The 25,510-nt window shown below is 44.2% G+C and overlaps 2 long non-coding RNA genes across 2 annotated transcripts in view; both read left to right on the top strand.

The window, feature by feature from the left end:
* The window catches only part of LOC102003089, a 112,813-nt gene that overhangs the window by 36,735 nt on the left and 50,568 nt on the right, over window positions 1–25,510 (top strand). The window lies entirely within an intron of this gene.
* Window positions 3,138–19,808, top strand: LOC102030597. Its single transcript, XR_259509.2, has 6 exons — window positions 3,138–3,379; window positions 6,795–6,928; window positions 10,060–10,248; window positions 11,563–11,726; window positions 15,761–15,986; window positions 19,609–19,808. It is a non-coding gene; the product is annotated as an uncharacterized LOC102030597 (long non-coding RNA).

The raw sequence follows: 25,510 nt of genomic DNA, 5'->3' as shown, positions 1-25,510 counted from the left end.
AATACTGTGAGAACAAAAAAAGTATGGTGAATGTTTATTTATTTATTTATTTATTTTTTTGGTTTTTCTCCAGTACCAGGGACCGAACTCCCGACCTTGTGCTTGCCAGGCAGGCACTTTTGCCGCTGAGCTAAATCCCCAGCCCCTGAATGTTTAAATTAACAACAAAAATTATTACAGAAAAGACACATTGTCATTAACTCCCTACGAAATACTTCTCCTCTCTTTGACAGTTATCCATAGTTCTTATCACTTTCTGAAGCAGTTCTGGAAGTCCTCTTTTGAGAGTATCAATTCAAAGCATTTATGGAAATTTCTGTTAAAAAAAAAGATTATGATGTGTCTTCACCCACCTACTCACCAGATCTGTTACTGAGCAACTAACTTTTGGCTCTTTCCCAAAGTCAAAATGACCATGAAAGGTAAATGTTTTGAATCCATTCAGGACATAGAGGCAGTCACCACGGTGCCACTAAAGACACAAAAGGGGATTAATGACAATGTCTTTTACTGTAATAAAGTTTTAAAATGTAAACCTTCACCCTATTTTTCGATAATATCTCATGCGCAAGGGACTTGAACATCAGCAGATTTTGCTATCCTCAAGGCCCTAGAACCCGCCCTCCCAGCTGCACCCGCCGCAGGTACCAAGGGACAACTATACTGTACTGTTTTGTAGCTGGGTCTGAAGTTTCTCCCTGTGCACTCAGACCAGTGGGAACACAAAGATAAATAGGACACAGCCCCTCTAAATAGCTTTCCCTGGAGCCTTGTCCTTGGCCTATGCTCAGAGGCCCTGTGACCTTGGCGGGGAGAAGGTTACATTTTCACTGACTTCTCACTGCAGTGCAGTATTTCCTTCAATTATGAATGGTGATGACAAGCCACAGTAGCACTGGCTACACTTACGGCTGTCACCAGGAGAAATCAGGTATTTTCATATATGACAGCTATTGCACTTGTCTTCAAATAGTGTTCATACATATCACCACTTTGAAATAATGGGACTACTTTGACCTACCACTAGATCTTCTATTTATTTATTTATTTTATTTATTTATTTTTTTTTTTTTGGTTTTTTCTCTGGTACCAGGAACCGAACTCACGACCTTGCGCTTGCCAGGCAGGCGCTTTGCCGCTGAGCTAAATCCCCAACCCCGTAGATCTTCTATTTAATACATCAATAAAAAGGCACATGTGTTACCCCATGAAATATATGTTTTAACAATTTGGTAACTGTATGTGGTGGTTTTTGATATCTGCCTGTGTATTTTGCCTTGTTCTAAGAGGCTGCCAGAGGAGTCCAAGGCACACACAATGGTTGGGAACCCTTTTAGATTTCTAGCCTCACGTGGGAACTCAGGGGCCCAGCAATCACATTGGTGCAGACCTGGAAATGCCAGGAGCTGAGCCACGCAGGCTGGGCTTGAATGAGGCTCAGGGTTGGCTTGTGGGAAGGACCCTTCGGCTGTGCTGGGGTGAGAGGAGGAGGAAGAGGCAGGATGACATGAACGAGGAAGAGTGGAGGAGTCCTGGGCAGAGGGAGGAGCCTTGGTTGCTGAGCCTTGCTATTCTGAGGCCTGTGGGTACTAGGGGCAATGTGGGTCATGTGCTCACTGTGTAGACCATGTATGTTTATGGGGACAAGGTAGCTGGGGAGGATATAGTTTGAAGAAGAAAATTCAGTAGATGATAGAATGTTTAAAAATAACTTTATTGCCACATAAATAGCATACAGTAAGCTACATGCCCCTGCTTAGGTTTGATGTAGGTACATACGGTGCCAACACGACAATTCAGATAGCAGGCTCATCTGTCCCCCTCAGAACCGCTCCTGCCCCTCTGTCCCCAGCAACAGCTCCCCCTCTTCTTCCATAGGACTTAGTTTGCTTTCGCAGAAATGGGTACAAATGCAAGCATATGCCATGTACTCTATCTGACTGGCTTCTTTCTCTGGGTAGAATGCATTTGAGATTTATTCACCTTGGTGCGAAGTGGCAGTTCATTCTGTTTTGGTTTTTTTGTTTTGGTCTCCTGAGAATTCTTTATTACAGCACTGTGCACTTCGAAAAGGGAAACAACCAGCTCTTGTCTTCATAACAGAAAACTTTAAAAAGGAGTAGGATTTGCAATTCTTATCAAATGGGAATAGGGGTTAAAAATTGTTGAGAAACGCTATTCTGGAGTGTGGTCAGAGTGCATTCCAGCCCAAGATGTTCTTACCGTCAGTGCTAAATTTGAGCACATTTGGAAATATTTTGGACCTGAAAGAAGGCAGGACGTCAAAACCCCCACTGCAGCTCAGCGGCGTTCGCGACCGCAGGCTCGCGGATGAAAGGCCTGGGAGGCGCTGCCTAATGAAGTGTTCAGAAAGCATTTTGCGTGTCGTCTGTTTCCCTGCAGCCTCCTCTCTTGGTAGATAAGGGGCGAGAACTATTTCCCATGTTGCATACATGGGAAATGAGGTGTAGGGAGTTTCAGAGAATTATTAGCCAAGATCACAGTGTTGTCAGGAGCAGCCTGAGGTAAAAGCCCTTGATCCCTGATCCCCGAACCTCAATCCCAGCCCGGGTAGTAGGCAGGGCTTGTGGTTTGAGAGAAAAATGCAGTAATTTCACTTTCACTTTTGTTCTCATTTCGATTGTGGTAGATTCTTCAGTTTGGAGGAGTTAAGAGTTTTCTTTTCCTTCTTTCCTTTTAAAACTCCCCCCCCCCCTCCATTGGTAAACACCGTCATGTGTGTTGACCCTTCGGCTGAGTCCAGCTCTCTAATGCCTGTTCTGGGCACTGAGGAGACACTGGGTTGGTTAAATCCCGGAGGTTACTGCAGAGTGTAAGGGACAAAAGGCGCAAAGGAGAATTAAGTTAACTGAGGTGGGGGGGGGGTCATGGAAGATTTGAGAAGTGGGCTTTATTTGTCTTCTCTCCCGGGAAAGTGCACATATACACACAGGCATACAATTTTGCAATGATTTCAGGGTCTTCATACCCTATCCCAAGCTTGTCTGTGGGACTGTCCTCTCAGCTGAGTATTTTTGGCATGAAATGAAATAATAATGGCTTGAAGGAAACACAAAGCTGTGTCACTGAATAGAGAGATTAGCGGTTATATCCAAATAGGCCAGAGGATCTGGAGTGTGGGTGGCACTGGTAGTGTTCTGACAGACGGGCTTAGAGTCAGGACTAGAGTGCTGATCTCTAGAAAGACAGGGTTTAGCAGTGGGAAAGGCAGAGGAAGGCGGGGAACGAGAGCTGTAGGAGAATGCGTCAATCTGAGCAGTCCTGTTTGGCCGCAGGACAGATAAAGAGAAGAGGAATCTTCACAAACAAGCTGAGAATGGAGGGCAGGGGTCATATTGTCAGTGGTGTTGGATATAAGGTGAGCAGCCTCTTCTTCATCCCCTCCCCCAGGAAAATATCCTGCAACTTCTTTTTCTTAGCTGCTTTTTAGTTGGGGCATTTTTCCAGTGTGTATGTATGAGTAATATAAGTTTATTGTAATGGATTAAGGAAGTTATAAAAGCATTCTCATGTGATCTGATTTCTTTTTTCACCCTAAGGGACAGTCTTTTTTTTTTATATATAATCTGATCTTTTAATAATTGATACATTTTTCCTAGCTTGTGAACATTTTCTTTTTACCCCTGTTCCAACTCTAAACCGCCACCCCAGTTATAAACTACACTACGACTTATACTACAACTCTCTTCTAAACATTCTGTTCAACATTTTTCTTTAAAATTTAAAAGTGCATTATTTCCCTCAGATACGTAGAGGAAGAATTATTGGGTTGATGTATATGAACTAAAAAACTGAGTAAATAAATATTAATAAGTAGCTTGCCGAAAGGTTGTTTGCCAGCTCTCTTTATTTTATTTATGCTCACTATCATATCCTTGAAGTCTTCTTTGCAAGCCTCTTAGCTTCTTTTTACCTACTGAAGCTCCCCAAACTTCCCACTTCTGAGCCTTTTCCCACTTTGAGTAAATGTCCTACAGGTTCTCATTCAAAATTAGCTAGCATGTGGTCAGTGCCTATCATACGCCAAACACTGTGCTTCAGATTGTTAAATATAATTTTATATCTGACCACATGCCTGTCACATAATGATGAAGGTCTTCATTTTAGAGGTGTGGAAACTCAAGAGGCGCCTTACCTTCCCAACAGCGTAGCCACAGAGGCCTTGGGGAATGTCTCTACGTTTATTGCCCCAAATCTGCACCTCCAGCTTCCATCTCTCCTTCAGAGCAGCACATCTGTTCCCCAGTGTACATCTGGACTTCTGTGGACACCCCAAGCTCAGTACGTCAAAAGGCAGCTCTCAGTGCTTTCCCTTGTATCACCTTTGAGCATCATCTTCTCTTTCACCTCCTCCCACCCCTCTAGCCCAGCTCCATGCCTGGTGTTGATGCTGGCCACTGCACTGTCCCAGCTACGTGGAGATCAGTCATCAAGACCTAGGGGTTGGGTAGCTCAGTGGTTGAATTATGTGCAAAGTTCTGGGTTCCATCCTCGGCACCAAAACAAAAACAAAAATCTTTTGTTTGATTGATGTGCTTAGCGCAGTTGCAACTTATGCATTGGACTCCTCCAGCTGATTTCCTTTTTATCCTCCTCCTCACTACTGCAAGTTGAGTAAACTGAGCTCTCTAAAACTCCTCATGCCGTCTCTCAGTTTAAAAACTATCATTGGTTCTCCTTTACCTTTAAAGGAGAGGGCACTGCGGTTTCCAGCACCTCCCAGCTACCCCTCCAGCTCCTTCCAGCCCTGCCTCTTCTGCATGTCCACACTCTACCTGCAGTCAGGATGGGATCCTGGCTAAGTCTTGCCTTTCTGTTTTGCCCCAGTACACTCCCCCCGCCCCTTCTCCTAGCCAACTCCTATTGTCTTTCAAGACCTGGGTGAGGTGTGAGGCTCTGGGTGCTTTTGTTTCCTCTCCTCCCCCAACCACCTTTAATTAACATGGCTCACTCCTTCATAAAAATGATCAGATCTTATTTGAATCATCGGATTATTCTCATGTTTTCCCATTTCCCTCACTTAAATTTTAGGCCAAGCCCGAGTCATCTCTGTAACCCCACCGATGAAGACAGCCCTGGGCACGCAGCACATGCTCAGTAAAGGTTGAATTCATGCTGGCCTTTCTCTCTTTGTGGCCTTGGCCCACTTAGTCATCTTTTAGTCACTGTCTTGTCTGTCAGGGCAAAGCAAAAAGAAGACTTTAGCAGATTGACTCTGCTAAGATGTGCTTTACAAGTCCACAGATAGGAATTAATTTCAATGTGGCATTTTGAGCAACATAGCATTCTGACAGCCCATTTTAATCGCTTAGTTTTTGCTAGTAACAATCCTCTCTCCTCTGAGATGGTTGTGGCCTGAGCAGCTCTGCCCCATGGGGTTGGTGCTGGGCTAGAGGATCCAGCAAGCCCTTCCTTGCTCCATGGGGAGATGAGCTGCCCCACCCTGTTTCCACTGTGTCCTGGTCTGGCCTAGGTTCATACCCCTGGGGCCTGGCGGCTCCACATGCACTGAAAGCCACAGTTCGCATCATATTTGTTCCCCAGTCACGGGGCCAACCAAGACTCAGGTGGGGGAAATACATTTTTTTTTTTTGCAATATTGAGGATGATGCCAGGGAATAATGAACTGTATCCCCAGCCCCTTTTTTACTTTTTAATTTTGAGATGAGATCTTGCTAAATTCTCCAGATTGGGCTCAAACTTCGGATCCTCCTGCCTCAGCCTGCCAGTGTTGGGAGTACAGGTGTGCATACTTCTCGAATATTTACTGCGAAGTACAGTTCTTGACTTTTTTCCAAGGCACCATCTTATTTGCAGAAGGCAAATGGAGCTCAGATGGAAATGAGTATGGTAATTCTAGAAAGTAAAAGTGAATGTGAAAATTCTCAGTGTGAGGAGAATGAGACTGCTAGGCTAACTGACATAAAAGTAAAGACTAAAGATTTTTATTTTTTAATTAAAAAATTTTATTTTAAAGAGTATAAAAAATAATTTTAAAAAACTAGAAGTGGTACAGAATTTCACAAAACTAAGGATTTTAATAATGTATCAGAATTGAGAGTGTTGCGGATCCATGTTGGTAAACAAACAGTAGGAGCTGGACAAAAGCTTCATTGAAAAAGAGGGGAATGTAGTGGTACATCTTTTAATCCTAGCATTGCAGAGGCTGAGGCAGGAGGATCACTGTGAGTTTGAGGCCAGCCTGGGCTACACAGTGAGTTCAAGGCCAGCCTGCACTAAATGAGACACTGGTTAAAAAAAGATAGTTCTAAGCTAGTGATGGCAAACTTTTCAGAGACCGAGTACCCAAACTGCAACCCAAAACCCACCTCTTTATGACAAAGTGCCAACACTGCAATTAAACCTGAATATTCCATGCCTGGCTGCTGGGGCGATGCTGGGGGTGAGTCGGCTTCCATGCGGACAGGGGGCTCTGTGTGCATGCTGTGGCACACATGCCATAGGTTCATCACCAGTGTTCGAAGCCTTTGCCATGTGACTTATATTAATACAAGGAGTGGAGGCAGTGTCCTTAAAGGTTGATACTGTAGCGGACTCACCTGAGGCACAAAAATTGAAGACACACACCATGAAAGAATGCCTGTGTGATGAGAATCTTGTGTTTGCCCATCTTCCCTTCCACACCGCTCACCTCCCTACCCTGCCTTCTCTCCGGGAGCCCCAGCAGATGGAGGGAAGGGAGAGACTTATTTCCTGGAGATGGTGTCACCTCAGCCTGACTCTGTCCTAAACTGAAGGTCCCTGTCCTCCAGCTGTGGCTCCTCTGCAGGCTGGTGAGGATTCCAGGGACCACACCTTTCCTGCATTGCTCACATTGGACAGCACTGCGTACCAGCCCCACGAGCCTGCATACTTCTGGGAAGTTCCCTGAACTCCATCTACATTTGTAAGTCATCTCTTGGTTAAATCTTCTTTGTTTTTTTTTTTTTGTTGTTGTTGTTTTTGGAGGTGGTCTTGGGGATCAGCCCCCTCCCCTGCCTTTGCTTGCTGGGCAAGTCCTGTGCCATTAAGCTGTACCTGCAACCCGTCCTCTGTGTTATGCAGAGTTGAGGATGTGATCTCCTGTCTGCTGCGACTCACAGTGGTCACATTTGAATGATAGAAAACCATGATTTATTGGAAATTCCCCTAGTGTTTCACATTGGGCATTGCTAGTACAGTAGATCAGTACTCTCTGGATAGTTACATCATTGTCACACTCATTGACTTTCCAGTAAAAGCTCTTCTGCCTGCTATTAAATTTTCGCATATTATGCCAGTTCCTAAATGTATATTATATCTTTAATATACTAAAATTTTTCTCTTTTGCACTTCCTACCCAGAAGTAAAGCACCATTTTGATTATGCAGGAAACCATAGCATTAATTTTAAAATTCTACTCCTATCACAGGGTGGGGGGTGTTATAGCTCAGTGGTAGAGCATTTGCCTAGCAAGTGTGAGACCCTAGGTTTACTCTCTAGCAATGCAACAAATTAACAAACAAAAAATCCATTTTTTCTCCTAGAAATTAATATGCATTGTAACATTACTTACTTGGTAATTAAATGTTATATCCTTTGAATGCCTGTGAAAAACTGGCTTTCCCTGTTTTTTTCTCTATACGTAACCACGAACCCACATTCTGATTATTAACGCAGAGTAGGGTTCCAACTGGTAAAATTTAGCTAAAAGTGCTTTATATAGTCTTTACTGAGTAATAGCTTCCCAGACATGTCACCTTTTAGGTTTCGCTAAGCACAAGATACACGCAGATAAATGGGCAATAAGAATATTCTCTAATGACTTTGGAATCTGAGGTTGTTTTTTCTGCTTATCATCTGGCATTTCGTTTCCTGATGAAAACTTTGCCACAAGGCCATGCCCAAGGACATAGCTAGAGCTTCGGTTAGGCATGACAACCCCAAATTCGGCCGTGTAGCTTTGTGTGTAAGGTTGACTCCGCAGCGTTAATCCCTCCTGGTGGCTTTCTGTGCTTAGTTTGCAAAGTGCAGACAGCCAGCAATTCAGATTAATTGGAACAATAATTAAATGAAGAAGGCAACACCTGAGGAGGCAGAGTGCACAACAGCTTGGGCATGCCTCCTTGAGGAGCAACGTGCTGCAGGTAAAGAGGACAACTCACGTATCTGGGAAAAATGGAATACATTCAAAACGTGGCCCGAGCACTGTTAACTAGAGCACCCACAGCTTATTGTATGTCCTGCCTGTCCCGATAATTACCCTCATTCTCCATTTTTCAAACAGGCTTTAAGGACTCAGCACAGATACAGCTTTGGACTGGAGGCCCGGGTCTAATTCAGTGAACCTCCTTTCCAGTTACTCCATGGCCTGGCTTTTCCAGTTCCCACTTGTGAGGCCTTGGACCTCACTTTCCTCTCTTTAAATGGACACAAGGGTGTCCCAGGGGTTAAACGTGGTCACCAACAAGAAAGCACAGAGACTCCTGCCTCTCGGAAATGGCCTCCCCGGCCTGTTTCATTATCCTGTTCATTTCCTCCGCTCCAAGTTCCCAGCCTGCGGTTATCTTGTTTGCGATCTGTTCGCCTGTTTAAAACCTAACTTCCTCAGAGGTGGGACTTTGCCTGGTTTTCTTTCCGGCTGGATGGATCTCGGCAGCGCCGGGCACAGCCCCTGACACATAGCAGACACTCAGTAAACTTCTGTGGTCGCCACTTCCTCATGCACTTGTCTCTTATCATCTCCTGGCTCGGGAGCTGGCAACTGTAGCTCAAGGGTTAGGCGCTCCTTTTCTAAGCGTTGTAAGAGTGATTTTTTACACTTTTGAAGTGGTTGGGAAAAAAATAATTCATGACATCTGAGAATCATAAACTTCAAATTTCTGTGTACGTATATGAGGTTTTATTGGCACACGGGTCTGTCCATTCATGTCCAGATTGTCTGTGGCTGCTTTCAGATAATGCTGCAGAGCTGAGCAGTTGCAACAGAGACTAGGGACTGCAAAGCCTGAGGTACTGGGTGTCCTGGCCTGCAGTGTCTAAGACTAGCCTCTGTCTTAGAGGGTGAACAGAAGTTGCTTGCACACTGAGAATCTCTCTGCTTCTTTACCCTCAGTTATTCATGAGCATATTTATCCCTACTTCATTCAACCATTTATTTATTCATTCAACAAATATTCAGGGCAGCGATATAACTCAGTGGTAGAATGCCTGCCTAGCATGTGTAAAGCCCTGGGTTAAATCCACAGTATTAGAGACGGGGGGGGGGGGAGAGTGACAGAGAGAGAGAGAGAGAGAGAGGAAACCCCAAATATTTCTAAAGCATCTTCCTGTTTGCAGATACATCAAGTGGCTCAGCTTCTTTTCTTTTTTACCTCCTGTAGTTGGGGAAATATATTTCAGAGCTTTGGGGGAATATGGCCCCAGTAGTGTGACTAAATGTGAGTTAATCTATCAATCTAGGGGCTGGGGATTTAGCTCAGTGGCACAGTGACTGCCTGGCAAGCCCAAGGTCGTGAGTTTGATTCCTGGTACCAGAAAAAAACCAAAAAACAACAACAACAACAAAATCCATCCATCTATGGACCCCCATATAGTGGCCCTTTAGGAGGAAGAAATGTGTGCCCCCATGGGGCTCAGACCCTACGCCTTTGGATAATCAGTACGGAAGCCTCCCAGCAGGCTCTGGGAAGTGAAAACCCATTCCTTAGGTCAGGATCTTTTCATCCTTTCAGCCTGGGACTCACCTGGTCGTTTGCTAGGCTCAGAAGCTTTGATCTTTGCATGTGTATCTCTGGCTTCTCCACCTCACATTGTAAACGCATCTGCAGGCGCCCTCCTTCCTCCTCCACTGAGGTTTCCGTTTCCTCTGTTCCTGCTCTTAAAACGACATTAACTAAGGAAGGGGTCAGGGGAATGAGAAATAATAGCAGTCAGCATTTTTAAAGTACTCAGCAATACATTCTCCATGCTTCACATGCAGTCCTTTTTCAATCTGTAATTTTTTTTGATAAGATCTTTTCTGTAAAAGATGGATACTTTTGCTATTCTGTGTTACAGATGAAAACAATTGAGGTTCAGAAAGGTGAAGCAGTTTCCCCAAGGCAACATACCTACAAACAGAGGAGCCTGGAATTTGAACCCAGAGCTCTCGCTCATAACTACCCTATGGCCAAGCATCTCCACACAACCTCTGACTGGGTGGCAGTGTGGGTGGAAACCCAGGCCGCTTCTTGGAAAAGCCCTCAGGTACATTCCAAGGTGAAAATTGGTGGTCACCGTCAGACCAGATGTTTTGCATCTCAGGCTGAGACTTTTCTGGTAAAGGGATGCAAAGGTCAGAAACTGGTCAGGAGTCCAGCACGCTGACAAATGTGTTTTCGGCTGGTGTGGCTTGGCCATATCATTACTCTGCAAAATGAAAACATCTTGGGGCTGGACGTGCAGCTCAGGGGTGGAGCACATGGCCTCAGCATACACAGCGGCCCCAGCACCAAAGCAAACAAGCAAGCAAACAAAACATCTTGACATCTGACTACCTAGGATGTCTCTTGCTCAAACAGTGATTATCCAGAAAACCAGGGGCTGTAAATTCAACAAAACTGACCAGACCAGCAGTTCCTGGGGTGTCTGTGGAATGTTAATCATTTTACTAGGAAAAAGGAGTGGCAGGGAGGTACAGGAATGTTGAGTTAAACTTAAGCAGGGTCTCAACGATGTGGATGTCTGTGCCCCTCCCGGGGGGAGCTATGGCTTTGCCCAAAGCAGTGCCCAGCTCTGTCATCTACCAGGGGCCATCTCAGATGGGCTGAGTGTTCAGGGTACTCCACTGGGGTCAGGTTGCCCAAGACCTCATCTTTTCCCTGCCCTTCTATATAAAACACTCCAGTGACTATATACTGTCCCATGTCAAGTCACTGCTACTTCTGGGCCAAGAAGGGAAATAGATTTACATCAGGTGTCTAAGTGATAGCAAAACCTTATTAGGATACATGTTTACATTAGTGTGACAAGATTCAGTTTTTTAAGACCCTCCAGTAAAAAATCCAGTAGGGATCATATGAACCTCTCTCAGTGGTTCTGTTTTACATTTTTTTAGTTGATGCAATTATTTTTAAAACTTTTTTTTATTTTATGAAAAAATAAAACAAAATTTCAAAATCAAATAATGAGAATAACAATAGTTATTACACCATATATCATTATCTTCTAAGTAGTTACCCAGAATATAAGAGATAAACTGAAAAGATTCTTACCCTAAGAAACAGATAATAATACAAATCTTTCTTTTCAACAAACTATGATAAACTAAGTAGTATAAATGAAACCAATTAGCACATGTATTGAAATATTTTTTATTTTTTTTCTTTTTATTTTTTTTGGTACCGGGAGTCAAACTCTTGACCTCAGGCCTGCCAGGCAAGCGCTTAAGCCGCTGAGCTGTACCCCCGGCTGAAAATTCTATTTCTTAAAACAATAGAATTTGTAATTTGGGGGAGTAGTTGAACTTCTCCCTATTTCCTATTTATCGCCCTTCTATTTTGTTCTTTGTGTTCCTCATAGAAGAGAAACCTTTCGATATTTGAGCTGGTGCGTCTGACTTCTATCGCTTAGGCCCAGTTCTGATGCTCACAACATTGCGGAAGACCTCAGAATCCCAGATGTGCAAATGCTGTGTGAAGTACATATTTCTGTGACTCAGATGTGAGAACGGCGGCATGGCTCTGGTAAACACGGGAATGTGTGGAATTTACTTGTATTTTGCAGGAAATAAGGTGTCATTGTTAGAATAGTTTCCTGTCATAAAAAATTCTCTAATTTAGTTTTAAAATAGCAACCTCAGATGTTTTTGACTCAGAAATCTGTAGGAAATCCAAAATTGTATGGTTTTTTCTTTTTCTTTTTGGGAGAAAGAGTTATCCAGATATTCCACAGATAAGAAATCAGATGCTTCTGGCCCCAGTAGTGCATACTGAAGTGATGTGTCTTTTTATCACATTCATATATGAAGGTGGCTGACACAGAAAGCAGGAAACTCTGCGTTCAATCTCCGGTCTTGACCACTGGAAACCTCAGGAAATTTAAAATCATAATCTGTGGCCAGGACAAGTGGTGCTTGCCTGTAATCCCAGCGCTCTGAGAGGCTGAGGCAGGAGGATCAAAAGTTTGAGCTCAGCTGGGGTAACTAAGTGATTTAGTGAGACCCTGTCTCAAAATTTAAAATTGTTTTTAAAAGTTGTGGATGTAGCTCAGTATGAAGACCCTGAGTTCAGTGCCCTCTACTGCAAACAAATAGAAAATCATAGTCTGTGGCTGTGAAGCAACCATTTTAGCTGAAGCTTCTTTGGCTTGTGCCTTATTACAAGCTTACCATTAAAACCAGAGTACAGCAAAGCTAGGTGTGGTGGCATATACCTGTACTTCTAATGCACTCTGGAGGCTAAAGTAGGAGGATCCTGAGTTTGAGGTCAGCCTGGGCTACATGGTGAGACCTTGCTCAAAAAACCCGAAAACAAACCAGAGGAGAGCCTATTCTTTTGTTATAAATAACTAAGTTTTTTCACCTAGCAAAAAAGTAATTTTTATATGTAAAACTAGTTTATCCTTAGTTCCTTTACATACAGTATGAGGAAAATAAATACTTCCTACTTTTCAGTGTGGTTCCAGAAGCTAATTTTTTTTTTTTTTTTTGGTACTGAGAATCAAACTCAGGACCTTGTGCTTGCCTGGCAGGCACTTATACTGCTGAGCTATGTTCCCAGCAAGAAGCTAAATATTAACTGTGTACAGTGGCACATTCTTGTAATCTCAGTACTCTGGGAAGCTGAGGCAGGAGGATCACAAGTTCAAGTCCAGGCTGAGAAACTTAGTGACTTAGCAAGACCCTCCTAAAAGGAAAAAGTTAAATATTGAAAATTCAAAACCTAATCAGAAGGGCCTAGGGATATATAGCTTAGTGGTAGAATGCTGACTGAGAGGCCTGGGATCAATTTCTAGTACCATAAAAGAAAGAAAGAGAAAAAAGCAGACAGACTGCGGGAGAGGAAGTGCTTCTGCTGTGGGCAGGGACCAAGAGCCCGGCTGCTTTACGGGGAGCCTAAAATCAGAAAGGCTGCATTCCCTGTGAGTTACTGGATGCTAGGCTGTGTTCTCAGGATTCAAACCCAGACCCAGTTGCCTTCTCTTGCCTTAAAAAAAATTACTAAGGTACAACACAGAGAGTACAATACTCATCATTTAGCAACTTGCAACATGCAATTCCACATTGATGACATTGTGCAGCCATCACCACCGAGGGTTCCAGAATGTTCTCAGCAACCGGGAAAGGAAAACCTGGTTGGTTAACTCATCCTTCCCCTTGTTTCTCTCCCCTTAGCTTTCTGTCCATATGGATGTGTTTATTCTGGAAATTTCACACGTATAAAATCTAAGCTATGTGGTCTTTTGCGTCTGGCTCCTTTTGCTTTTCATATAATGAAATATAATACTTTGAAAGTTCACTCACGCTATAGCGCATATCAGGGCTTTGTTTCTTCCTGTGCTGCTGTACGGGTGTAGCTCATTTTGCTTAATTACACATCAATTGACAGACACTGGTTGTGTCCACATTTTGGCTGTTGTAAGTAAAACTATATGAATCTCTATTTGTAAGTTTTTACTTGAATACCTATTTTTAATTCCTTAGGGTCTGTTCCTCACTGGTTCGAAAGATAATTCTAATTTAACTTCCTGAAGAACGACCAAACTGTTCTTCATTTGTCTTAATTTAAATTCCTTTCTAAAAATAAAAATTTTGTCTGGGGATACAGTTACAGTGGTAGAGTTTGTGTGAGAGAGAGGCCTTGGGTTCAATCCCTAGCACTAACACAAAAATAAAAATAAAAATAAAAATGCACTACAAAATTGCTAAAAGAATGATTATATTCTTAGGCTGAATAGCACAAGTTTAAGAGGCTTCCTTGAATTCAAAATCCGTTCACAATACTTTGCTTGATGAACAAGCAATCACAAGTCACTTAGACTTATTTGATCCCTGCCATGGTTGGCTTTTTCCTAAAACGTTTGGCCTTTTACAAAATGCAGCACCTTTTAAGAGGATGGTTATAAATAGATTATACCATCCCTGTCCCTTTGGTTTTGTACTTTTTCTGGGTCAAACAGAAGCTCTAATCTCTTTTGTGATTTGTTGAATGGGGAGTAATCCAAAGCAAATCTGAGTTAGCTATTCATCTTCTGTTTTATGTTTACTTTTGCTTAAATATCATGGCTCCCCAGTGCAGCGTAAAAGAGAAATGAAATGATTACAGACAATGCTGACAATTTCCCAGCATCAAACTCGTTGGCAACTGTCCTTGTCCTGCTAAAAACAAACAAACGAACGAACAAATGAAGAGTGGGGTGTTTTTTATTTTGTGGTACTAGAGATCGAACCCAGGGCCTTTGCACTGTGCTACAGCCCTACCCTCCCACCTTTGCTCTTCAAATATTTTTTTTTAAATTTTGAGACACAGCCTTGTTAAGTTGCCCAGGCTGGGCTTGAACTTTCAGTCCTCCTGCCTCAGCCTTCCAGCATACTGGGATGCAGGTGTTTGCCATCATGCCCAACAGAAGGGGAACCAGACACAGTGAAAGCCACACTGCTCTTCCTACCTCAGGCTGACCCCAACACTGAACACGCTTGTCACCGGAATGTAGCCCCCCACCCTCACATACAACTAAGCGACTCTCTGGAGGACACTGACTGCGTGTCCCATAGGCAGGTCCATTCTGACACTAACTACCTGGAGTCACTTCAGGTCCCACAGGTGAGGGCTCAGTCCCACAAGTCTGCCTCTACTCTGCTGCCAATGGCACGCAGCAAGTTGTCTCTGATTTCCCACCGATTTTCTAGGCCGGCCCGCAGAACACAGGGACAGGTTTGCACTTACTTGGCTTTTTAATGAAGAGTGTAATGAAGGGTATAGGAGCGGAGCCTGATGATAGAGGCGCATGAGGCATGGCAGCAGAGAGGGGTGCAGAGCCCTCATCCTGACGGGCATGCCACTCTAAGCATCTCCTCCAGACCCTGTCCTGAGGGTGTTTATGGAGGCGTCATTATGTGGCGGGATGAGTCACATCCTTGGCCATTAGTGACTGACTCAGCCTTCAGCCCTTCTTCCTTTCTGAGGTGGAGGCGGGGGGTGAGGGCCGAAAAGTCCCTTGGGCATCAGTGCCCTTAAGAGAGACCAGAGAAAAAAAAAAAAGAGAGAGAGAGACCAGAGAGCCTCCCCATGAGTTCAGGAGCACACCCTGTGCTCGGAGCCTGGCAAAAAGCCCATACACATCCCTGTTATCATCCAGTGTCACCTGGGGTCCGTCTAGCCTGTGGCTGTCTAGGCAGCGTCCCATTCCCTTGTCTCCCCTCTGCTGCCCTGCTTCCCCAGCGCTTCCCAGGTTGGACAAAATAGCTTCGAAAGTGTTTTTCATGAGAGAGAGATCTGCTGTTCTCCAGCATTAGAGCCAAACCATTCAGCAGTTGGGACAGCACTCGCATTCAGACGGCACCCAGGTCCTGAGCACTGTGTGTGTGTGTGTGTGTGTGTGTGTGTGTGTGTGTGTCCAGGGGCCCCGCCCCCTCACCGGTCTAGCTCCTGCTGTGCTGACTGGGGCATGGGGATGTCCTGGGGCTCTGGAGTTGGGGTCAGGGAGGCATTGGCCTTAGGACAAGGTGCTCGGCTGGCGACTATTTACCAGCTGATACAGAAATATTGCAATACCTTAGCAGCTGGCGTGGTTGTCCAGAGGCACCAGGAGGTTGCTGTTCCTAGAAACTGTGATGCTGCTCCCCTCCCACACCAGCTGTGACCAGAACTCTTCAGGATCTAGCTTCTGCTGTCCTACCCGACTGCCTTTCCACAGCAGAATGTTTCCACTTTTTCTTCTATAGAAGGCATTATTCCGCCTGCTCACCCCAGCCTCCGACTGTGAAGAGGCACGCTGTGTATCAGGTGAGGAAGTTTACTGTCGGGACGAGCAGTTCCTTGCATGCCCAGGAATTCCCTACTTGAAATCACTAGAGTTTGTTTCTTTTCTCTAAACCGCCAGTTGCACTTGGTCATTGTCTTATCTAGTAACCATGTTCTTTTAATGCCTAAAATAATCCACACTCTTGCCCCTGTACAAGGGGAAAAAATATCATGCAAGTGACTTTAGGATCCTACGCCATGCCTCAGAATCATACCCAACATTTTTTTCTATTTCTTCTTCTTCTCCTTCTTTGTCTTTGGTGGTACTGGGGATTGAGGTCAGGGCCTTTACTAAGAGCTGCCTCCTTACCCCTTTTTTAAATTTTTATTTTGATGCAGACTCTTGCTCAGTTGTCCAGGCTGTACTCTAACTGGTGATTCTCCTGCCTCAGCCTCCCAGAGTGCTGAGTTTACAGCTGTTTTTCACCATGCCTCACAGATTGCAGCTTCTTTTCATCCCTTTCTCTCCATGCAGGGGATGATGGACTCTCCCCTAAATCCACCTGCCGATCACCACCTCCACCTCACAGGTCCAAACCCTCCCTTATTGAAACCCCATCCCACTGTCACTTAGCGTAACTCCAGTGTCACATCTTCTCCTTTCCTGGAAGCCGTGGAGGGAGCATGTGACCTCAGCTGAGTGCCAGCCTTTGTTTGGGAGTAATATGGGAACCTGAAGAGAAACGGCGGCCATCGGCGCTGCAGCTGGCCTGGCCGTTTATTCTGCAGTAGAGAAACCTTTGGGGACAGTTGCAGTGTGGGAACAGGGCCATGGGTCCCAGGGCCCCAGGAAAGCACCCTGAGCACTGTGGGTTAAACGCTGGCTCCCCTCTTTGGATTTCTCTTCTGCTGGGGACAGTTTATTCCCGTTTAGCTTAGTTTGAGTTGGGTGCCACCAAGCCTGGTAGTAATTTCTTTAATCACATTTCCTTCCCTGCTTTGCTCCAGTTTGTTACCTCCGTGGGGTGGCCCCACGCCTTCCTGTGTAATTTGGAGTCTGGGAGCCCTGCGCATGGGCCTCCTGCTGCCTGTCGCTTGCCTCCCCTCTGTGGGGGGCAGGAAGGAGGTTTCGCCAGGAAGCCCATGCCTTCCCCACACTCAGGTGGCTCCAGCCTTCTCAGGGGAGCTGGCCTGTCCCCAGCACCTCTTCACGCCCCTCCATTTAGCCTTACAGTTGGCCTCCCAGATGGCTGCTGGCAGCAGTCCGCCAGGACCTTACCCTTGAGAGGTGTGTGTGTTTGGACGGGTGGCCGTGTGCCCCTCTTCTTTCATACTGTATTAGCAATGCTAGCAATGCCCTGCATCGTGAGGCCGAAGTGAAATAGTGCATGTGCAGCTTCCGCAGCTGGGCATGGTGGCATACACTGGAATCCCAACACTCTGGGAGGCTGAGGCAGAAGGACTGTAAATTCAAGTCCAGCCTGGGCAACTTAACAAGTTAGTAAGATCCTGTCTCAGAATGAAAAAACAGCCGAGGATGTAGCTCAGTGTGAAGTGTTTAATACCCAGCACTGCAAAGAAAAAAAAAAAAAAAGATTAGCTTTGACTAATAGCATTTCCTTTGTTGGGCTCCTTTCATGTACAATGTGCTTTAAATATCTCACCCAGTGGAGCTGATGTCTCATTTTATACTTGCAGAAAAGAGGCTCAGGGAAGGTACAATGTGGCTGGTGGGCCAGGCAGGGGCACCGCAGGTCCCACACTCGGGCAGCCTGGTGGTGTTTGACACTTATCCCGCCGTACTAGGCTGCCTTGTCTGAACCATTTCTCTGCCCTGGCACCTAGGACACAGCCTGGGACACGAGATGCGCTGGCTGATGCATGGATGCCTTGCCTCTGCACCGTGACGGTCCCTTTGTTGTCTGTTGGCCTTTGGAGTACTGGCTCTCATTGTACTCCGCTCCGCTCATTAGCATGCTGCTTCTTGTCCTCAAGCCTTTGTTCCGGGGTTGCCAGTCCCCCGGCCAGACAGGAATTTTCAGAAGGCCTGGATTGCCTGGCATTCACTTGTGCAAGGAGCTGAGCTCAGTAGGCTGCAGCCCCCGTAGCACTGTTCAGAAAGATTGTTTGGAGCATCCAAGGTTGGAGAATCTCGACTTTCTCTTAAAGATTCAAACATCAGGTGCGCACTTGGCTCACTGGTCCTTCCTAATTAGGATCAAATTGTGAAGCCCTCATCACACTGGCATTGCAGCCAGACGAACCCACGGCGCATGCAAGTGGCTGCGGCTGCATTTGTTTTGGAGGCTGCATGGTGCAGAGGAAAGAGCCCTGAACTTGGAGTTTCAGTCACGTAGCCCCTGCTCCTCCTCCTCCTCCTCCTCTGTTTCCTTCTTTCTTCTTGACCACATCCTTCTTCTCCTTTGCCTCCTCCTCCTTTTTTTCCTTCTTCAGTTCTGGGGATTTGGCTCAAGGCAAAAGGCCCCAAATTCAATCCCCAACCCTTTTAAAATTTTGAAACACGATCTCAATATCCAAATTAACCAGACTGTACTTGAATTTGTGATCCTCCTGCCTCAGCCTTCCAGATTGCTGGAATCACAGGTATTTGCCACTGTTCCAGGCTTCACAAAGCTTTTTGAGCCTTGCCACCTCACTTAAAAAGGCAGGTGGATGCTGCAGGCCCCAGGGACTCCGAGCCTGGTGACAATGAGGAGGCAATTCATCTTGAAGGTGTTATTATTTGAGAAAATGATCAAAATAAGAAGCATCCAGCTTGGCATAGATCCTAGTTACTTGGAAGGCTGAGGCATAAGGCTCAGTTCAGGGTCAGCCTGGGTGACTTAGCAAGACCCTGCTTCAAAATGAAGTAAACCAGCAGAGCTGGGGATGTAGCTCAGCACTCCTTGAGTCCAATCCCCAATCCTCATTACCCACAACCCCCCCAAAAAGCGGCATCTGAAAAGTTTATTAGTGGAAAATACAAGTTGAATATAGAATCTGAGTTGCGAATTTTATTTATGTAATTAATTAATTTTGCAGCGCAGGGGTAGAATCTAAGGCCTCTACCACTTGCCCAAAATGCTCTGCCACTGAGCCATACCCCAAGCCTGAGTTACTTATTGATTGATTGGTTGTGGTACTGAGGATTGAGTCCAGAGCTGAACCAAACTAAACCGTACATTCCCAGCATTTCTTGTTTTTATTTTGAGACAGGATCTCCCTAAGACTCAGACTGGGATTGAATTTACAGTCCTCCTGCCTCAGCCTCTGAGAATGCTGGGATTGCAAGTGTGTGCCAGTAGGCTAGCTGTCAGCTCACTTTTAAGTAGCATAAATGTGTTGCACAGGCCTCTAGATAGACTCAAGAGTGGTAGGGTGTGATCTGTGGCCTTGCAAGCTTAGCCCTTCCAGGGAGTTCTCCAGGCTGTCCTTCACTGGACCTTCTCCATTTGTGCTTGTCCTTCAAAAGACCCAGCTTTAAAATTATTCAGAAATAACACATATTCCTGGTTATGTCTACTTTTTTTAAAATTTAGTTTTTGGTGCTAGGGGTGGAACCCAAGGCTTGTGTAGGCTGGGCATGTTCTGCCCCAACCCTCACACCAGCCCTGGGTCTTTTCCATGGATGATGGTTCTGAGGGTGCCGCTTTCTCCTTTGTAGCGGGGCCCAGCTTGCTTCAGTAGCAGAGACTGAGAGTCCCCGGCCTCGGAGCAGCCTCCTGCACTGTCACCGACAGTTCCTCTCACACTCCATGGTCAGGGAATGTGTTCGCTCGCAGACGCCTCTAAAAATAATTTTGAAAAATTATGTGCTCTTTTGCATATGTTTGGTGAACGTTGAACATTTTGAATAAATTTAAATGCCAAATTTTGAAAATATATGCTGAGTCCGTTGTATCCCCTGTTTAAAGGTTTTCAAGTAAGGGTAACTCCTCCCCTCCCCACAAGGAGCGGTATCTGGAGACATTTTTGGTGATCACAACAGTGTGTATGTGCACACCTGTGTGTGCACACGTACATGTGCACGGTGTGTATGTGTGTGTGCAAAGGCCAGGTATGCTGCTCCACACGTTATAATGCACTAGACAGGAAGTTACAAGCAGCAGTTCTCCGGCCCAAAATGACCACAGTGCCGAGACTGACACTTTGGTTTGACTGTTTCCAAAGGAATCTGACTTTCACAATGATTTTGCACTCATGAGCATAATGTAAAAAAACACACAAACTCTTCTGAATATTGTTCCTTTTTCTCCTTGAAATCTTATTTCCATTCTCTTTTTCCCAGAGAATTTTATCCTAAGGAAATATATTTATGCTTGAAAGCCTTATTAATTACCATTTAATTTTCAGGTGCATACTGTGTATGTAAATTGAAAAATTATTTTGAAGTATGCTATGACTAGAAGGTTCTAGAGGTTAACATTTTCCTCCATTTTGAGGTATCATTTGAAATTGATCAAAATAGCCTAAATATACTACACTTTACAGATGAGTTTTAAATACAGAGAAAGCTATTGATTGAAATTCTCTTTATCTCTCATTTTTGGAGTACTGGGGATTGAATCCAGGGAGTGCTGAGCTCTATTTCCAGCCCTTTTTATTTTATTTTGAGACAGTGTTTCACTGAATTGCCCTGGCTGACCTGGAACTTATGATTCTCCTGCTTCAGCCTCCCAAGTAGCAGAGATTATAGGCATGCACCACCATGCCCAGCCAAAATATGTCTCTTAAGGGGATGAACTGGGCAGGAGACTCCGGAACCTGGAAATACTCTTTGCTGAGGTGGAGGCTGTTGTCCTTGGGTGGGGTGAGAGCTGAGGGAGGTAAGCAGAGAACCTTCTGTTGTGAGTCATTCCCTCTGAACGGGGGTAGCAAGCGAGAGTCAGCATATTTTCCCATGATGATTAATTTCAAGGAAGGAAACATATGGACGCTGAGGATTTTGAAATGGATTTTCTTAAAACTCTGTGCCCACGTTCCCTCTGGAAGGTCTTCATGTTCCCCCGGAGGAATTTGTCTATCAGCTTGATTTAACTTGTTCTGGTTCTCCGGGTAGCTAAGCAACTCTTTTCTTGTAAATGCTTCAAAAGGTTTGCGAACACTGCTAACACATGTTAAGGAAGGCTAAGCCAGTGTAGATTATAAATATTTGATAAGTCAAACAAGTAGAATTGCTCACAGGAGGCATAACTAATGGAGGCTGGATAGACTCACAGTCATGCGCTCGTTTTCGAGCCGCACACAAGACCCTCAGCCACTCTGCCCCATTCCCTGCCTCCAGCAGCTGTGTGACTGGAGGCCAGTTGTTGCCTGCCCTGACCCACAACTTTCTCACCCACCCATTGGGACTAGAAGTAGATTTCTCATTCACTTGTGAGATTTAAATGAGGTTATTCATACAAAGCACTCAGTACAATGCCCAGCGCATACTATTAGGTATTATCTTTAAATATTACAGAGGGCTGGGGATGTAGTTCACTGGTAGAGGTCTTAGGCTCAATCTCCACCACCACGAAAAACAAACAAAACAATTGGCGTCTTTAGATGTGATAGTATTTGCTTATTCAGGAATGAAGACTGGCAAGGTGCTGGAATGATGATTTCAGTCTCATTTGTGCACAAGCTGTTGCAGGCCACCACGCTGATGGTGCCGCAGCCTTCGGTCTTTGCTATTCCTGTGGAGTTCTGGAAGCCCAAGGCTTAGCCCATCACTGTCCTCTCATTTCCTTCAGCCTCACAAGGACAAATGTAAACACAGAAAGAGCACTGTCCAGAAAGGAGAAATTCTGTCTGAAGTGATTTTTTAATATTCTCAGGACACTGTCTAGGAGTTGCATGGTGTAGATGAACCACATTCGGGATCCTATGGGGTCCCTTGCCCGGAATCTATGTAAAGTCATTCCTTCAAGTAACAACCCCAAAGTACCTTAATCCTTGTACCGACAACAGTGCTATTGGGTTACACACTTTTAATCCCACAGGAGTTGTCTCTTAACATTAAACTGTCCAAACAGTATTTATACCAGCAACTGCCCTGCAAGATCACTTAACCCTGCACCGCCGTTTAAAAGTAGTTAATGACAGAACCAGCAAGACTGGCTCCTTATGAATGATCACATAAGTTCGACCTGTGCTGTCATGGTTTATGGAGGAAGGCAGTTTGTCCATACCCTGCTTCAACCACAGCAGGTAATTTGAAATGAAATGAGACAGTTTCTACAAGCAGATTGATTTGGGAATCTCGCCTGTTCTTCCCTTTGACCCTTGACAAGTTGACACTACAAAGATTGTGACTTTAAAAAATGATGGGGTGCAAATACATTTAGGTGATGATTTACTGTGTGCTGAAGCAAGGCCAGTGCTTCCAGAGTGATGTTGTGAGGGAAGGTAATTGTAAACTTTAACAAGTCATGCTTGATGCTTCTGTACCTTCTTAATTATCCTACCAGGTAAGCCTGCTCCATCAAGTAGTTTATATTCTCAGTAAGAGATCAGGCACCCAGAGACCAGGTGACTGGAGACCAGGGATTGAATTTCAAGACTGAGATGTATCAGTATTTATGGTAAACTTATTGAAAGTTGGAGATTGAGTTTGTCATTTTGGTAAAAAAAAAAAAAAAAAAAAAGCTTACATATAAGATACGAGGGTAAGAAATTGTACTCTTTTCCACATATCTCTTCCTTCTTTTTCTTCTTAGTTTTTGTAAATATGAGTGACCATACACCATAGGGCAGAAGCACTGTGATGAAAGGGTAATCACCTAGTTGTTTTGATAATAAAAAAGTTGCCAGAGGTACTTGAAAAGAAAATTCCAACTATGCATTCACACTTTTTTCTTGATCCTTTTAAATCTATATAGATTTTTTTAAAAATGCAGTGCTGGGAATAGAACCTGGGACCTCAGCGTGCTAGGCAACCACGCTGCTTCTGTCACATCTTCTCCTTTTCTGGAAGCCATGGAGGGAGCATGTGACCTCAGCTAGTACCAGCCTTTGTTTGGGGGTAAGATGGGAACCTGAAGAGAGACCAGCCCCACACTGAGGTTTCACACCCAATGATATGTAATAAGTGAACAAATATTTTTCACTTCAGTTCTGGTATTGTTTATCTTAGATGTGAGTTTTGCCTTGATTCATGAATAAAATTTAAAAATTAACTGTCAGCCAGAGCAATAATGAAACTACAGTCAAAAAGATCCTTTTTGAAAAAACTTTTCTGTGTCCAGAAATATTATATATTTAGGCTAGATTATTTTACATAAGCTTTGTGATAGAATTATCAATTTATTAGTATTTGGATTCAAGCTGGGGTATTACGTGCTTTCAGATTTGCCAGAGAAAATATCTACAGTGTGAGGTTTGTATGACTTGGGCTGTTCTCTGTAGCTTTTGTGTTCCTCTCTATTCAAAGCAGTTTGTTTGAAATATAATTTTGAAGATGCTAGTAACAAATATAACAAATTCCCTATTGGTCTCTGTTTAAATTATTTACTACCCTTTTGAGCCATATCTTCATTGCAGTATGTTAAAAGTATTTTGCTGAAATGTTTCTTTATGTTGTCCATCGAGTTTAATAGACGTGCTGTTTAATAAGCTTTCTACCTGTGTGGAGAGACTATTTGACCTCTCTGCCCTGCCACTGGTAGACATAGTATAAGATTGCTTTGTGAAATAAAGCTGTCGGTAACATCAACAAAATAAAAAATGATCGTATTCCAATACTCTCTGCTGAGTACTATGACAGCACTGAAATATGGAATAAAATTGAAAGTAGATTAGTTTTGGGTCTTAAGTCATATTTTGACAAGAAATAAGAGAGGAGAACATATCTTTGAACTTTTAGTTTTAAAGTTTTTAATGAAAATATTTATCATTTTGTAAGGTTGCTTCTTTCTTTATCACATCTCGGCTATATAACCTTAAAACAATCCATTCTCTTATTGTAAGGGATATAAATACTGTTCTATCTTTATATTAAATATCATAAAGGAGATACACACAGAAAGAGATGGTTTGACACTTCCAAGTTAAGGAGTGTCATGCTAATAAAAAAGCTTATTGAAGAGGCTGGAAAATCAGTCATTAATAAGCCACATATTTTTAGGGTATGTAAAGCATGTAAATACTGCAGACAAGCAGACTGCTTCTGCTGTATTTTTTGTTCACCTTTTGGAATGGTTTGACTCGGAAGAGGAAGAATAAATATGTCAGTGGGAAAGCCTTGCTGGTGATTGCTTTCAACCTGCAGGAATTTGAAAATTGCCGAGACGCGCAGACGGTGAAATTATTGCGTTCACTTCTTTGGTTACATATTAATCAGATGAAATCAGGACGACTAAATGGCATGGATGGCCGGGGGAGGGCACGGGCGGAGGAGGTGACCGCCCCTCCTCCTCCTCCAAAGTCCTGTCACCAAACGGGAGGTGGAGGAGCTCTGACCGTGCAGGGCGCCTTCCCCTTCATTTGCTATGCAGAACGGGACAGGTTCAGCAGGTCCCCGGGACCCGCCGGGGTGTGAACTTGGCTCTTCACATCCTCTCCCTCCCTAACACAGAGTGCGGAGTCCCTCCGCGGTCTGCTCTTGCCTTCCCCAGTGCACTGTCTCAGGCCTGGCTAGTGAGAGCGTAAGATGATGGCTTCTTAGCAAGAAATCTCGGTTGAATTTTCCCCTTCAGGGAAATGTGGGTTACACACTCGCACAGGGCTAAAACTTTGGCCAGACTCTGAGATGCTGTTTTTAGTCATGGGAAGGGCAATCTTGTTCCAGTCTTTTTTTTTTTTTTTTTTTCTCCCCTCTCCTTCTTTTCATTCCCAGTACTAAAGATCAGATCCAAGGGCACTCTACCACTGACCTAAATCCCTCCCCTTTTAAATGTCTATTTTGAGACAGAGCCTTGCTAAATTGCTCAGGCTTGCCTCAAACTTTCCATCCTCCTGCCTCGGCTTCCTGAGTAGCTGGGATTTCAGCTGTGCACCACCATGCCTGACCCTGTTGCCCTAATCTTAAAATTTCTATACTTATGAATGTAAATATATATTGAAAAGCAAAAATATTTGCTAGAGTTCCTTTTAAAAAATATTTTTATAAGATCTCAATCTCTGAGACCCCTGAGATATTTTTGAAGCTGTACAAAGGGAAGCTTTTAAAAAAATGTAGATGCATATGAAGTAAAGCTGTTTCTTCGTCTTTGCAGTATACGCCAGCAGTGCAATGGGGTCCTGTGATATCATCCCTTAATTTGGTCCTCGACAGGGTTTTAACCTTGACTTTGCTAAGTAATTTCTTTAAACAGGACAATGAATTACTGTGGCCATTATGATGGCATCATTTGTCATAATCTAGGTAGGCTTGACTCTCTGAGTACAGAAGGTTGTGAAATAACTACATAGATATCAGTGATTCAGACCAAATTTATAAGTGTGTTTTTGTCATGAATCTTTTGGTCAAATGTCAGACTCTAGGCTTGTTCAGTTGGTGAGAGTGTTCTGGGAGTTTTTCTACCTTCAATGAACCGAAAATTGTTCGTTCCAGTTGTAGTTGCTCCAGTTACCTGGTTTAAGAA

This window comes from Chinchilla lanigera, unplaced genomic scaffold (assembly GCF_000276665.1).
Source record: "Chinchilla lanigera isolate Chin_1 unplaced genomic scaffold, ChiLan1.0 scaffold00005, whole genome shotgun sequence".
NCBI classification, from domain to species: Eukaryota; Metazoa; Chordata; class Mammalia; order Rodentia; family Chinchillidae; genus Chinchilla; species Chinchilla lanigera.
Note: the sequence above shows the minus strand (reverse complement) of the source record. Positions and strands in the feature narration are given on the sequence as shown.